Source organism: Vulpes lagopus, chromosome 6 (genome assembly GCF_018345385.1).
Source record: "Vulpes lagopus strain Blue_001 chromosome 6, ASM1834538v1, whole genome shotgun sequence".
NCBI lineage: Eukaryota > Metazoa > Chordata > Mammalia > Carnivora > Canidae > Vulpes > Vulpes lagopus.
This window is the reverse complement of record NC_054829.1, coordinates 75,864,645-75,878,404: the sequence shown is the minus strand read 5'-3', so window position 1 is coordinate 75,878,404 and position 13,760 is coordinate 75,864,645. Positions and strand designations below refer to the sequence as shown.

Below are 13,760 nucleotides of genomic sequence, written 5' to 3'. Positions count from 1 at the left end.
CCAGAATGGGTGTGGAATGAATACAGATACATATTTCCACTTGAAGAAAGGAGCTAATTCACTACCTGAGTTCCAAGGGCCTCTGACATCTCTACCTGGCTATTATTCACAGTTTCCCTTCTCTCTGAGCAATGCTCAGCAGCAGTCAATATTATGGGAAGGACTCTGTGGCTCTCAATCTTTCTGCATACCAATATCACCTGGGGAACTTTGAATACCAATGATGCCTGAGTCCCATACCTCGAGATTCTATTTCAATGATGCCACCCTAGGCATCTGAATTATTATTTTTTAATTAATTAATTTTTTATTTATTTTTAAAATTCATTTTATTTTTTTAAATCTGAATTATTTTTAAAGCTAGGAGGGACCAAAATCTGGACATGCTGATACATTGCCTAAACACATAACCGTGCATGCACATGCACACACACACCATGCTCACTCTCCCAGGTGCTTCTTTTTCTTTAAATATTTTATTCATTTATTTATGAGCGACACAGAGAGAGAGAGAGAGGCAGAGACATAGGCAGAGGGAGAAGCAGGCTCCCTATAAGGAACCCGATGCGGGACTCAATCCCAAATCCTGGGATGACGCCCTGAGCTGAAAGCAGACGCCCAACCACTGAACCACCCAGGCATCCCTCCCAGGTGCTTCTAATATACATTCAATAATGAGAACCACTGGTATAGCAGTTGCCACAAAGAACTGAAAATCTAATTTCTTACTCTGCCATTTATTAGCTATATGACGTGAATAAACTGTTCGATCTCTCTGAACTTCAGGTATGGCTTTGAGAGACACCTACATAGCATATAGTAGGTTTTCATGGCTCCTTCTTGCTTCACCTTCCAGTCTCTGCTTAGGTGTCATCTCCTGCCCGAACTTAAACCGCTGGTGTGATTAATTATCCCTTCTCTCTGTTCTTACAGCACCTGTGCAGATCCCTGTCTTAAACCTTATTCTGTGACAGTGACATTAAAATCTTTGTCTGCATCTCTTCCATCAGTGTATACACTACTTGGAAGCAAGTTATTAATAAAAGTGATTATATGACCCTTCTTTTAGTTTTCTTTCAGAAATCATAACATTAGCTCATTTCCAAACTTTAGTTAAATAATCCTTCACGGAAAACACATGCAGCTTTCTGAAATGCACATTACCCTTATTTTGTCTACTATTAATTAAAAAAATTTTTTAAAGATTTTATTTATCCATGAGAGACACACACACACAGAGAGAGAGAGAGAGAGAGAGAGAGGCAGAGACACAGGCAGAGGGAGAAGCAGGCTCCATGCAGGGAGCCTGACGACGTGGGACTCGATCCGAGGTCTCCAGGATCACACCCTGGACTGAAGGCGGCGCTAAACCGCTGAGCCACTGAGGTTGGCCTAAAAAATTTTTTAATTTAAAATTTTTACTTTATTTTTTTATTTATTTTTATTTTTTTATGATAGTCACAGAGAGAGAGAGAGAGAGAGGCAGAGACACAGACAGAGGAGAAGCAGGCTCCATGCACCGGGAGCCCGATGTGGGATTCGATCCTGGGTCTCCAGGATCGGGCCCTGGGCCAAAGGCAGGCGCCAAACTGCTGCGCCACCCAGGGATCCCCTTACTTTATTTTTTTAAAGACTTTCATTAATTCGAGAGAGGGAGAGAGCATCTCAGGCAGACTCCATGCTCAGCAGAGTTGGCTTGGAATGTTCTCTGCTTCTTTGTCATTGCCTCTCCCCCAGCTCAAGCACAGTTGCATTCTCTCTCAATAAATGCATACACACATACAATCTTTTTTTTTTTTTTAAGATTTATTTATTTATTCATGAGAGACACACAGAGAGAGAGGCAGAGACACGGGCAGAGGGAGAAGCAGGCTCCATGCAGGGAGCCTGACATGGGACTTGATCCTGGGTCTCCAGGATCACACCCTGGGCTGAAAGTGGCGCTAAACCACTCAGCCACCCGGGCTGCCCATATACAATCTTTTTTTAAAAAAGAAAACAAAATATCATTGTTTATACTATAAAGCCTTCTTCTTTTTTTTTTTTTTAAAGTAAACTCTACCCCCAATGTGAGGCTTGAACTCCCCACCTATTTTTTTCTTTTTTTAAACATTTTATTTATTTTTCCATGAGCGACACACAGAGAGAGGCAGAGACACAGGCAGAGGGAGAAACAGGCTCCATGCAGGGAGCCCAATGTGGTCCAATCCCAGGACCACAGGATCATGCCCTGGGCTAAAGGCAGGCCCTAAACCACTGAGCCACCTGGGCTGCCCAAAAGGTTGTTTTTTTTTTTTTTTTTAATAAGATTTTATTTATTTATTCATGAGAGAGACAGAGAGAGAGAGAGAGAGAGAGAGAGGCAGAAACACAGGCAGAGGGAGAAGCAGGCTCCATACAGAGAACCTGACGTGGGACTTGATCCCTGGTCTCCAGAATCAGGCCCTGGGCTGAAGGCGGTGCTAAACCGCTGAGCCACCCAGGCTGCCTCCGTTAATGATTTTTATTTTTTTATTATTATTTTTTTCTTAATGATTTTTAAATAACATTTTCTTTTCTCTCCCTTACTATACTGTAAGAATATAGCATAAAATTCATATAACATACAACATACTTGTTAGTCTACTGCTGATGTTACTGGTAAAGCTTCTAGTCAATAGCCTATTTGTAGGTTTCAGGGAGTCAAAAGTTATATGCAGATTTTTGACTGCACACAGATCAATACCCCAAATCCCTACATTGTTCAACCGTACACACATATTTGTACACAATGTACATGGTTTCATGAACATCTTCTATTGCCATCCCCTGAAAAGGTACATAGACCTCAGGTTTAAAACTGGTTTAGAGGGACGCCCGGGTGGCTCAGTGGTTGAGTGTCTGCCTTCAACTCAGGTCATGGTCCCATGGTCCTCAGATTGAGTCCCACATCGGGCTCCCTGCATGGAGCCTGCTTCTCCCTCTGCCTGTGTCTCTGCCTTTCTATGTCTTTCATGATTAAATAAATAAAATCTTAAAAAAAAAAAAACTGGCTTAGAACAACATTGAAGGAAATACATTAAGGAAAGAAATAGATCTGAAACTAACAATTCTTATGAGTGCTTTTTAAAAAATCTGTTCCCAACTCTGCTTAGGGAGGAGCCCCCAAACCCGCTATGACTCTTACCTACAGAGCTGAAAGTTCCTTGGGTTTTCTCCAGCTCGTGATTGCTTAGAGAAAAAAGAAACCTCTGCTTCCAACATTATTGCCCCTATGAACACACTTTATCGGGGACTTCTTTCTTGTGCACGAAAGGTCTTTGGTCACTAACTTTCAGTTGTCTTTCCCTTTTCAGGTCACCAAAAGAACTTGAGTAATTTGGGACCATGGCTCTGGTGTCAGAGATCAGGCCCCGGCTAGATGTGGGAAAGTAACTCGTAGCAGCCAGGAAATATACTTCCACAGCAAGGGCTCACCCAGGGAGTGTGAGTCAAGAAGGCATAGGTCAGAGTGGTAATCCGGAAGAAGAAAGGTAGAGATATTTTTAAAACCCATGCATCTGGGATACCTGGGTGGCTCAGCAGTTGAGCATCTGCCTTGGGCTCAGGGCTTGACCCGGAGTCTGGGGATGGTATCCTACATGGGGCTCCCTGCATGGAGCCTGCTTCTCCCTCTGCCTGTGTCTCTGCCCCTCTCTCTGTGTGTGTCTCTCATGGATAAATAAATAAAATTTAAAAAAAAACAAACAAAAAACCATGCATCTGGTCTGACTGGAAGGATAGGACAAATCTTGATTCTAAGGAGGATTCTTGCCTCCTTAGTCATAAACCTCTTCTGTGCTTCCTGCTGAAGTAAAGCTTAGAGAAGTATTTTGCTGCCATGGAGCTAGAATCCAGAGGTTAGTTTGCCTACAACCTGCAAGAAAGTGTTTACCCCTGGAAACCTGTGGCTGGAAAAGAAGGCCTAATGCTGACACTTGGTGTTTTGCTTTCAACTGGGCAAGGTAGAAGAAACCAAAATGCTTTCACTGAGTATCAGCTGTATAATTTTTATGATGAGCGTTTATCAATCAGAAGTTTCACAACTGCTCTCCTCTCTTTTAAGTTTTTGTTCTGCTGATGAATGCCTTGTAGTTTGTATATAGTTGAGTTTTTTACTACCTGGAGTAGTTTCTTATTTTTTTCTTTTCTTTTCTTTTTTCTTTTCTTTCCTTTTCTTTCTCTTTTCTTTTCAATAATCTTTACACCCAACATGAAGCTTGAACTTAACCCTGAGATCAAGAGTCACATGCTCCACTGAGTGAGCCAGCCAGATGCCCTACTACCTGGAATAGTTTTATAGCCTGGTTGCTAGAAGAGACTTAGTGAAACAAGTATGCTTTTGAAGGTACTATATGCTTTTCCTGCTCCTGAATTTGACTATCTATTTAAGACAAAGACTCATGGTGTGGGTTCTTGGTATTTTCAAACCACTTATTTGACCCAAGAGGAGAATAGAGAGTGGAAGAAGGATGGAGGGTTCACGTAGGCTACTGTCTATTTATGACCTTATGACCATGCTGTGTTGCGTCCCCCAGTATTGAAGGTCTCCCTTGGTTTTATAACAGGAATCAGACCTATATACCCCCTGTGTTACAAACTGTGCTAAACACTATTTAATTAATCCTCCCCAACAGCCTTAAAGTTTGCTGTTTATTCCTGAAGAAACTAAAAGTCGAAGAAGTGAACTAACCTGACCAATATCAAAAAACTAGTTAAGAGCGTGCAACACTTGATCTCTGGTAGTGAATTCAAGCCCCACACTGAGTGTAGAGATTACTTAAAAAAAAATACTAGTTAGTGAAGAAAATCGGATTTCATCCCTTTTTCCCCCACTACTATTTTTTTTTTTTAATTTTTTATTTATTTATGATAGTCACAGAGAGAGAGAGAGGCAGAGACACAGGCGGAGGGAGAAGCAGGCTCCATGCACCGGGAGCCCGACGTGGGATTCGATCCCGGGTCTCCAGGATCGCGCCCTGGGCCAAAGGCAGGCGCCAAACCGCTGCGCCACCCAGGGATCCCCCCACTACTATATTTAAGTGGAGAATTGCTCCTTAGTTCTGGCTTCTCCCAGTACAACTTCCCTCCTCCCCCACACAAGGAAATCTGGCTTGGGTACACTGGTTGACACTGAGTTAATCCACTAGAGACTGAGTAATGACCCACCAGAATACTATTTGACAAAGGGGGATTGCCTTTTCAATAAATTGATTATGTGTTGACCAGGGCCCCTCTTCTGGGTCAGAGTGCTTGTTCAGCATCAATTCAAAGGAGAGAATTGGATGACCTCAAGGCATCTTGTATCCAGACTATAAGGCTTGAAAAAGTAAACAGACCTTGTAACCTCGTAATGACTAGAATATTCATGTCTGCCAAGTATAACCTACCCTGGACAGTGTGAGATAAACACTGGTGAAATTTTGCCTCCTTTCAAAGTCATCATTTTTTGGACGCCAGCAATTCAGGGCAGATGACTCTCTTATTTACATTATCTTTAGTTGTTGTACTTCCCAGGATTGCTGTATCTCTTAGATCACTCAGCCCAGCCTGAGGTGATTTTCGCTGTCATCACAGCTTCATGAGCTTTGGATAGAATCCATTAGCATTTACAAACCATTATTCAGATAGGTTACTTTTGTAATCCCATAACCTAATTCTTTGGGTTGATTTTTTTCTTTTAAGTTTATTTATTTTGGAATCTCTACACCCAATATCAGGCTTGAGCTCATGACCTGGAAATCAAGAGACATAGGCTCTTATGACTGAACTAGCCAGTTGCCCCTCTGGATTGATTTAATTAAAAAATTTTTTAAAGATTTTATCTGTTATTTACAAGGGAACAAGAGAACACACAGCAAGGGAAGGGAGAGGGAGAAGCAGACTCGCTGCTGAGAAGGGCACCCAACATGGGGCCCCATCCCAGGACCCAGAGATCATGACCTGAGCCTAAAGCAGGCACTTAACCAACTGAGCTATCTTCGGGTTGATTTTTTTTTTTAATTTTTATTTATTTATGATAGTCAGAGAGAGAAAGAGAGGCAGAGACACAGGCAGAGGGAGAAGCAGGCTCCATGCACCGGGAGCCTGATGTGGGATTCGATCCTGGGTCTCCAGGATCGCGCCCTGGGCCAAAGGCAGGCGCCAAACCGCTGCGCCACCCAGGGATCCCTTTCGGGTTGATTTTTGATGAGATTTTCATATCTAATTTTTTTTAAAGATTTTATTTATTTATTTGACAGAGAGAGAGAGAGCGCGCGCACACAAGCAGGGGAAGCAGCAGGTGGATGGAGAGGGAGAAACAGGCTCCCGCCAAGCAGGGAGCCTGATGTAGTGCTTGATCCCAGAACCCTGGGATCATGACCTGAGTGGAAGGCAGGTGCTTAACCAACTGAGCCACCTGGGTGCCCCTCATCTCTAAATTCTGAAGGGACCTCCTTCAAGTTTGCAGCCTTTATTCTCCCAAGCTGGTAGCATTTAGAATCTCCCCTGCTTGAAGACTTTATTAGTAGGATCAAAACCAGTTAGGCAGGGGATCCCTGGATGGCTCAGTGGTTTAGTGCCTGCCTTCAGCCTAGGCCTGATCCTGGATCCTGGAGATCCCCTGATCCGGGATCGAGTCCCACGTCGGGCTCCCTGCATGGATCCTGCTTCTCCCTCTGCCTCTCTCTCTGTCTTTAATGAATAAGTAAATAAAATCTTAAAAAAAAAAAAAAAAAAAAAAAAACCACCAATTAGGTAGCTAACATCTTTTGCAGGCAGTCATATTGTTACATTTTATACTTAACAGGAGGGTAGGTCACCAAAATATTTTATGCACCTTTTTAGATGTGTGACATACTTTAACGCAATGATCAAATGGAGAGGAAGAACATTTCTTTGAACCCTAACCTGTCTCAGGCCAAATGGATGGAAAGATTACAGGGGAAATTAACATTTGATTCTTTCTTCAGGCCATAATAGCCTTTTTCCTATTTCTTTCTAAAAGGAATGGATTCATCCTGCTCCTGGGAGCAGGTTTCTCTTTGCATCAGAAAGCTTTGCAAAGGAGCCAGCTGCACCAAGTGAGCCCTGAAATTCCCAGGTAACATACTTTCAATTAGGAAGGCTTGCTCCAAGGCTGAGGAAGTTCATCATTTAACAGTGGGTTGTGGTATAGTGGCAGGAACCTGGGAGATTCTGAGGTCTCTCTCTAAATTGGCCACTTTGAGCCTTGTACAGCTTGCCTACTTTGTGAATTGCTTGTGAAATTGAAATGAATTGTGTTTCAAAGTGTTTTGAAAACTGTAAAATGTTCTACAAATGTAATTTTTTTTTTTTATGATAGTCACACACACACAGAGAGAGAGAGAGAGAGAGAGACATAGGCAGAGGGAGAAGCAGGCTCCATGCACGGGGAGCCCGACATGGACTCGATCCCGGGTCTCCAGGATCGCGCCCTGGGCCAAAGGCAGCCAATTCCTTCTCCAGTGACTGCTCATTGATTTGCTTGGAAATAAAACTTATATTTGTGGGGAATCCCTGGGTAGCTCAGCGGTTTGGCGCCGGCCTTTGGCCCAGGGCGCGGTCCTGGAGTCCCGGGATCGAGTCCCGTGTCGGGCTCCCGGCATGGAGCCTCCTTCTCCCTCCTTCTGTGTCTCTGCCTCTCTCTTTCTCTCTCTAGATCTATCATGAATAAATAAATAAATAAATCTTAAAAAAAAAAAAGAAAGAAAGAAAAGTATCCTTTCAGGATTTGGATTTGACCCCTCAGTGCCTAATAGTCATATTTTGGGGTCCTATGTAAACCCTACTTCTGTGTGTGTGTGGGGGGGTGGTCTTGAAACATGCATGGAAAGTCATCTGTTAACCTACTTCATCAGCAAAATGGTGATAATGGAATTTTAAGATCTAGTTAGGTTGAAAATGGTCAAGATGGTATAAAGGAAAGCCTTGTAAATTTAAATGACAGACAAGTAATTTTACTCTTTTTAGAAATGCACCTGCTCATGATTGGATCCAATTCTTTTTCTTTTCTTTCCTTTTTTTAAAGATTTTTAAGTAATCTATGCATCCAACATGGGGCTCAAATTTACAACCCCAAGGGGCGCCTGGGTGGCTCAATTGGTTAAGCATCTGCCTTCAGCTCAGGTCATGATCCCAGGTCCTGAGATTGAGCCCTGAGCCTGAGCCCTGTGTTGCACGCCCTGCTCAGTGGCGGTCTGCTTCTCCTTCCCCACTGCTCTTACATGCTGTCTCCCCCACTCTCTCTCCCCATCGCAAATAAACAAATAAAATCTGTAAAAACAAGCAAGAAAATTTACAACCTCAAGAATTTCATAGTGCACCAACTGAGCCAGCCAGCAGTCCCCTCCTTTTTTTCTTTTGATAGAAAAAAAAAAATGTATCAGTCATCCCATATGTCTGGCTGCATCTTTTCTTCATCAACATCAATTGGTAGATTTTTATCTGATTAGTCTGATTTCTTCTTTATTCATTTCTTTTGTTTTACCACTTGTATCTTCTGATGCCTTGATTTGGTATTTCTAGTCAAATTACATAATTTGTTTCTTTGTATGTTATGAGAGGAAAGGGAGACAAAGCTGAAGGAATGAAAAATTAAAATCTTCCCTTAGTAAGGCAATACCTTAATGGTTTAATATTTTTTTTATTGTGAAAGTAACATATGACATTAAAAAAGTAGGAAGTACAGAAAAACATTAAGCTGACCAAAAAAATGAAACATGTTCCTCCTTAATAGAAAATTGAGTACTGGGCAAAAAATATGGTACTCAAAAATTTTTAAAGATTTTATTTATTGGATCCCTGGGTGGCTCAGCGGTTTCGCACCACCTTCAGCCCAGGTGTGGTCCTGGGGACTCTGGATTGAGTCCCGCCAGGCTCCCTGCATGAAATGGAGCCTGCTTCTCCCTCTGCCTGTGTTTGTGCCTTTGTGTGTGTGTGTGTGTGTGTGTGTGTGTGTGTGTCATGAATAAATAAATAAAATCTTTTTTTTTTTAATTTTTAAAATTTATTTATGATAGTCACACACACAGAGAGGCAGAGACACGGGCAGAGGGAGAAGCAGGCTCGATGCACCGGGAGCCCGACGTGGGATTTGATCCCGGGTCTCCAGGATCGCGCCCTGGGCCAAAGGCAGGCGCCAAACCGCTGCGCCACCCAGGGATCCAATAAATAAAATCTTTAAAAATTTTTGAGTACCATATTTTTTTTACTTAATACTGCGTCACAAACAAAAAGATTGCATCATAAACATGTTTAAGATTGAAACATAAATAGGAGACATAAAAATGTATTTTGAATATCTAAACTTACAGGTTTAGATGTAGATGTGTCAATAATATGTGAATTATTTAACCATTCACTGTTGGATATTTGAGATGCCTCCAATTTTTATTTATTTATTTATTTATTAGATTTTTATTTATTTAATCACGGGAGACTTAGAGAGAGAGAGAGGGGCAGAGACACAGGCAGAGGGAGAAGCAGGCCCCATGTAGGTAGCCCCATGTGGGACTTGATCCTGGGACTCGATCCTGGGACTCCAGGACCACATCCTGGGCCAAAGGCAGGTGCTAAACCGCTAAGCCACCCAGGGATCCCCACAATGAACTTATTTTTTTATGATTTTATTTTTAAGTAATCTCTACACTCAGTGAGGAGCTTGAATTCAACAATCCTTGAGATCAACAGTCACGTTTTACCAACTGAGCCAGCCCAGCGCCCCACAATGAACTTCTTGGCATAAATACCTAGAAGTGGAATTATTGGCTTAAGAAGTACAAACATTTTAAAGTTTTTGATGTATCTTGCCAAATTGCTTTTTTTAAAGGATGAATTAACATTTATTTGCAACAGAAACATACAAAGGGGTTTGGTTTTGCGTATTGGAGGTTTTCATTTACAAATATTTACATTTGGGCAGCCCGGGTGGCTCAGTGGTTTAGCGCAGCCTTCTTCGGCCGAGTCGTGATCCTGGAGACCTGGGATCAAGTCCCATGTCAGGCTCCCTGCATGGAGCCTGCTTCTCCCTCTGCCTGTGTCTCTGCCTCTCTCTCTCTCTCTCTGTATCTCTCATAAATAAATAAATAAAATCTTAAAAAAATATATTTACATTTTGTTTATGGTAACAGCTCTTCATATGTGTTTAATGCTATGTACTTTTTTCTGTAAGTTGGACATCCTTTGCATAGTTTTTATAATGATTTTATTTATTTGACAGAGTGCAAACAGAGAGCAGCAGGCATAGGAAGAAGGAGAAGCAGAAGCAGGCTCCCACTGAGCAAGGAGCCTGATGAAGGGCTCCATTCCTGAACCTTGGGATCATGACCTGGGCTGAAGGCAGTGGCCTAACTAAGTGAGCCACCCAGGCTCCCCCTTTTCCATGTTTTTTGATTAGGTTTCTTATCAAAATTTTCTTAGGATTTCTTTTTTTTTTTTTTTTTTAAGATTTTATTTATTTATTCATGGAAGACACAGGGAGAGAGAGAGGCAAAGACACAGGCAGAGGGAGAAGCAGGCTCTATGCAGGGAACCCGACATGAGACTCGATCCCAGAACTCCAGGATCATGCCTTGGGCTGAAGGCAGACACTAAACCACTGAGCCACCCAGGGATTCCCAAAATTTTTTTAGGATTTCTTATCAAATTTTAGTAGTCCTTTGACTCAAATTTGTGACAGAAGTGTACAAGTATATAGCTTATATTTAGTTTGGTTATATCCTTATAATTTTCTTTATAATTGTTTCAATTGTTTCTCCTGCTTCTAAGCTTAAAAAGTCATTCCTCATCTATGTAGCCATTAGGAAAAAAATGAAGTAGATCTATGTATTAACATAAAAGGATGCCCAAGTTATACTGTTTTTTTTTTTTTAAGATTTTATTTATTTATTCATGAGAGACACAGTGAGACGGGCAGAGTCATAGGCAGAGGGAGAAGGAGGCTCCATGCAGGGAGCCCGATGTGGGACTCGATCCCAGGACTACAGGATCACGACTTAAGCCAAAAGCTTAATGGCTGAGCTACCCAGGTGTCCTGCCAAGTTATACTGGTAAGAAAAAAGTAGTATCCTGCAATAGAATGTTTAATTATGATCCCATTTCTCTCTTTCTTTCCATATAAGTATATATATCACAAACATATACACACATTTATTTATTCAGCAATTATTTTTTAATGTCTCCTTTGTGGCAGAGATACATCTTTGAACAAAACAGACCAAATATGAGCCCTTATGGAACCAAAGTTTATTGGCGAGCCCAAGAGTTTTTAAAATCCCAACAAATGATACATGTCAGGTGCCAAGAAGTGCTATGAACAGAAATAGAGCAGGGTGAAAGATGGAGAGTGAAGGGTTTCCTCTTAATTCAGTGTTCAGAGAAGACCTATGGTGGCATTCAGTATTGAATAAATTTAGTAGAATATGGATAGAGGGGTGCCTGGGTGGCTCAGTTGGTTAAGTGTCCAACTCTTAATATTGGTTTAGGTCATGATCTCAGGGTGGTGGGATCCAGCTCTACCTTGGGCTCCATGCTCAGCAGTGAGTCTGCTTGTCTTTCCTCTGCCCTTCCCCTATGCTTGCTCTCCCTCTCTCTCTCAAACAAATTAAATCTAAAAAAAAAAAAAAAAAAAGAAGAAGAAGAAGATAGAAAAATATTTGGAAGAACATTTACTGAAGTCTGTATTCACTTCTCAGTGAGTATTACCTATGGCCCTTCTTGTCACCTAGAAATAAACAGCAAAATGTCCTATGTTAGACTTCTCCCTTACTCCCCATATCTAGTTAATCATCACGTTCTTTGCCACTGTCTTAAGCTATTTTCACTTTTTTTTTTTTTGCCATTTTCACTTTTTGAAAAAATAGTATTACTTCATTTTTATATGCTAAATAATGTCAAATGAACATGTTTAATGCTTAAGAGCTAATTTGGTAGGGCTTCCCCTGGCCAAACTGGGGACAATGTGAGCATCAAGATGAACGTTGATGATATTGAATTATAAAATAGGAATCCATGAGTTCAGGGTGATAGAAATAAAATAATTGGATAGCCCAGGTGACTTAGTGGTTTAGTGCCACCTTCAGCCAGCATGATCCTGGAGACCAGGGATCAAGTCCCGCATCGGGCTCCCTGTGTAGAGCCTGCTTCTCCCTCTGCCTGTGTCTCTGCTTCTCTCTCTCTCTCTCTCTCTCTCTCTCTGTGTGTGTGTGTCTCATGAATAAATAAATACAATCTTAAAAAAAATCATCAAAAAAATAGGAAAGAAGGAAAGGTCTTCATTATAGTAGAACTGCAACTAATAAATGTAGAAAGAATGATAGAATTAGAAAAGTCACAATTTGGCAGCCACCATAACAAAAATTGATCTAGCCAGGAATCATCAATGGATGCTAAAACTGGTGTGATCAAAGGATGATGAGAAATGGGATATGTACATAATCTCAAAGTAGGATCATACACAAGACACTTATTAATTACAAATAGTAACTGTACAGTGGAGAATCCTGGGAGACTGGCTCAACCAGGTGATGAAAGCAAACATCATCATTATGGGACAAAGGACATCAGTTGCCTCCTGATATGATGAGCTAGGAAAGTCAGAACAGTACTTCTCTGGTATTTTTGCCAAAAATACACAATCTAAATCTAAGGGAACAAGAGGCTACCAAATTCAGGGGCATTCTTCAAAAGAATTGTCCTGCACCCTAAAAATATCATTGTCGTAAAAGAAAAAGAAAGACTGAGAAACTACTCCAGACTCCAGAAGACTAAGATTACATGGCAACTAAATAGCTTTGTAATCCTGAATTTTTTTAAAGATTTATTTATTTATTTTAGAGAGAGCATGAGCAGGAAGGGAAAGGAGAGGGAGAAAAATCTCAAATGGACTTTGTGTTGACCGCAGAGCCTGATGCAGGGCTCCATCTCACGATGCTGAGATTGCTACTTGAGCCAAAGCCAAGAGTCAGATGCTTACCTGAATGTACCACTCAGGTGCCCCTGTAATCTTTAATTGTATCCTGGACCAGAGAACAGTTTTTTTTTCTTTTTCTATAAAGGTATAAGTTGGACAATTTATGAATTTGAATGTCTGTAGATTATAGTATTGTATAAATGTTAATTTCCAATTTTGATCATTGTATTGTAGTTATATAAGAGAATGTCCTTGTCTTTTAAAGGGACATGATGTCAGAAAAAAAATTTAAACTAGAATCTGTTCATAGGTGGTCTTTTAAAGACAATGGCTATATGACAAACTACGATTTATCTGACAGAGTAACTATAATAACCACTTACAGTTTTCTTCAGAACTCTTGGATTTGTTCATTCAGTAGCTACCATCGAATACCAATGTATCAAGCATAGTACTAGACATGGAACGAGGCAGAAACATTGCAAAGTAGTGTCCTCAGGAAATTGACAGCCTATAGGAGGTGAGCAAAGATGCGAAGAGAGTGAGAGAGATGGAAGGAGAGAGACAACTAATGAGAATGATAAAACAAATGTAGTAAAAATTAACATTTGAGGAATATAAGTGAAAGGCATAAGGGAATTCATTTACTATTTTTGCAATTTTTCAGGATCTGTGAAATAATTTCAAAATTAAAAGTTAAAAATATATTGTAAAAACTGCCAAGAAGAGAAAAAGAAATTAAGAGACAGTAAAAGAAGTTGACTTCAATAGACTAGAGTTTAATAGACAACTTGAAAAACTTGTACCTTGTTAGGCCATGAAGAAAATT

At 40.9% G+C, this 13,760-nt stretch overlaps 1 long non-coding RNA gene across 1 annotated transcript in view; it reads left to right on the top strand.

Annotated features, from left to right (window-relative positions):
* Positions 1 to 13,760, top strand: part of LOC121493867 — a 50,738-nt gene that overhangs the window by 34,076 nt on the left and 2,902 nt on the right. Inside the window, exon 2 of the long non-coding RNA XR_005988576.1 lies at positions 7,007 to 7,102. This is a non-coding gene — a long non-coding RNA (uncharacterized LOC121493867). The remainder of the gene's footprint in view (positions 1 to 7,006; positions 7,103 to 13,760) is intronic.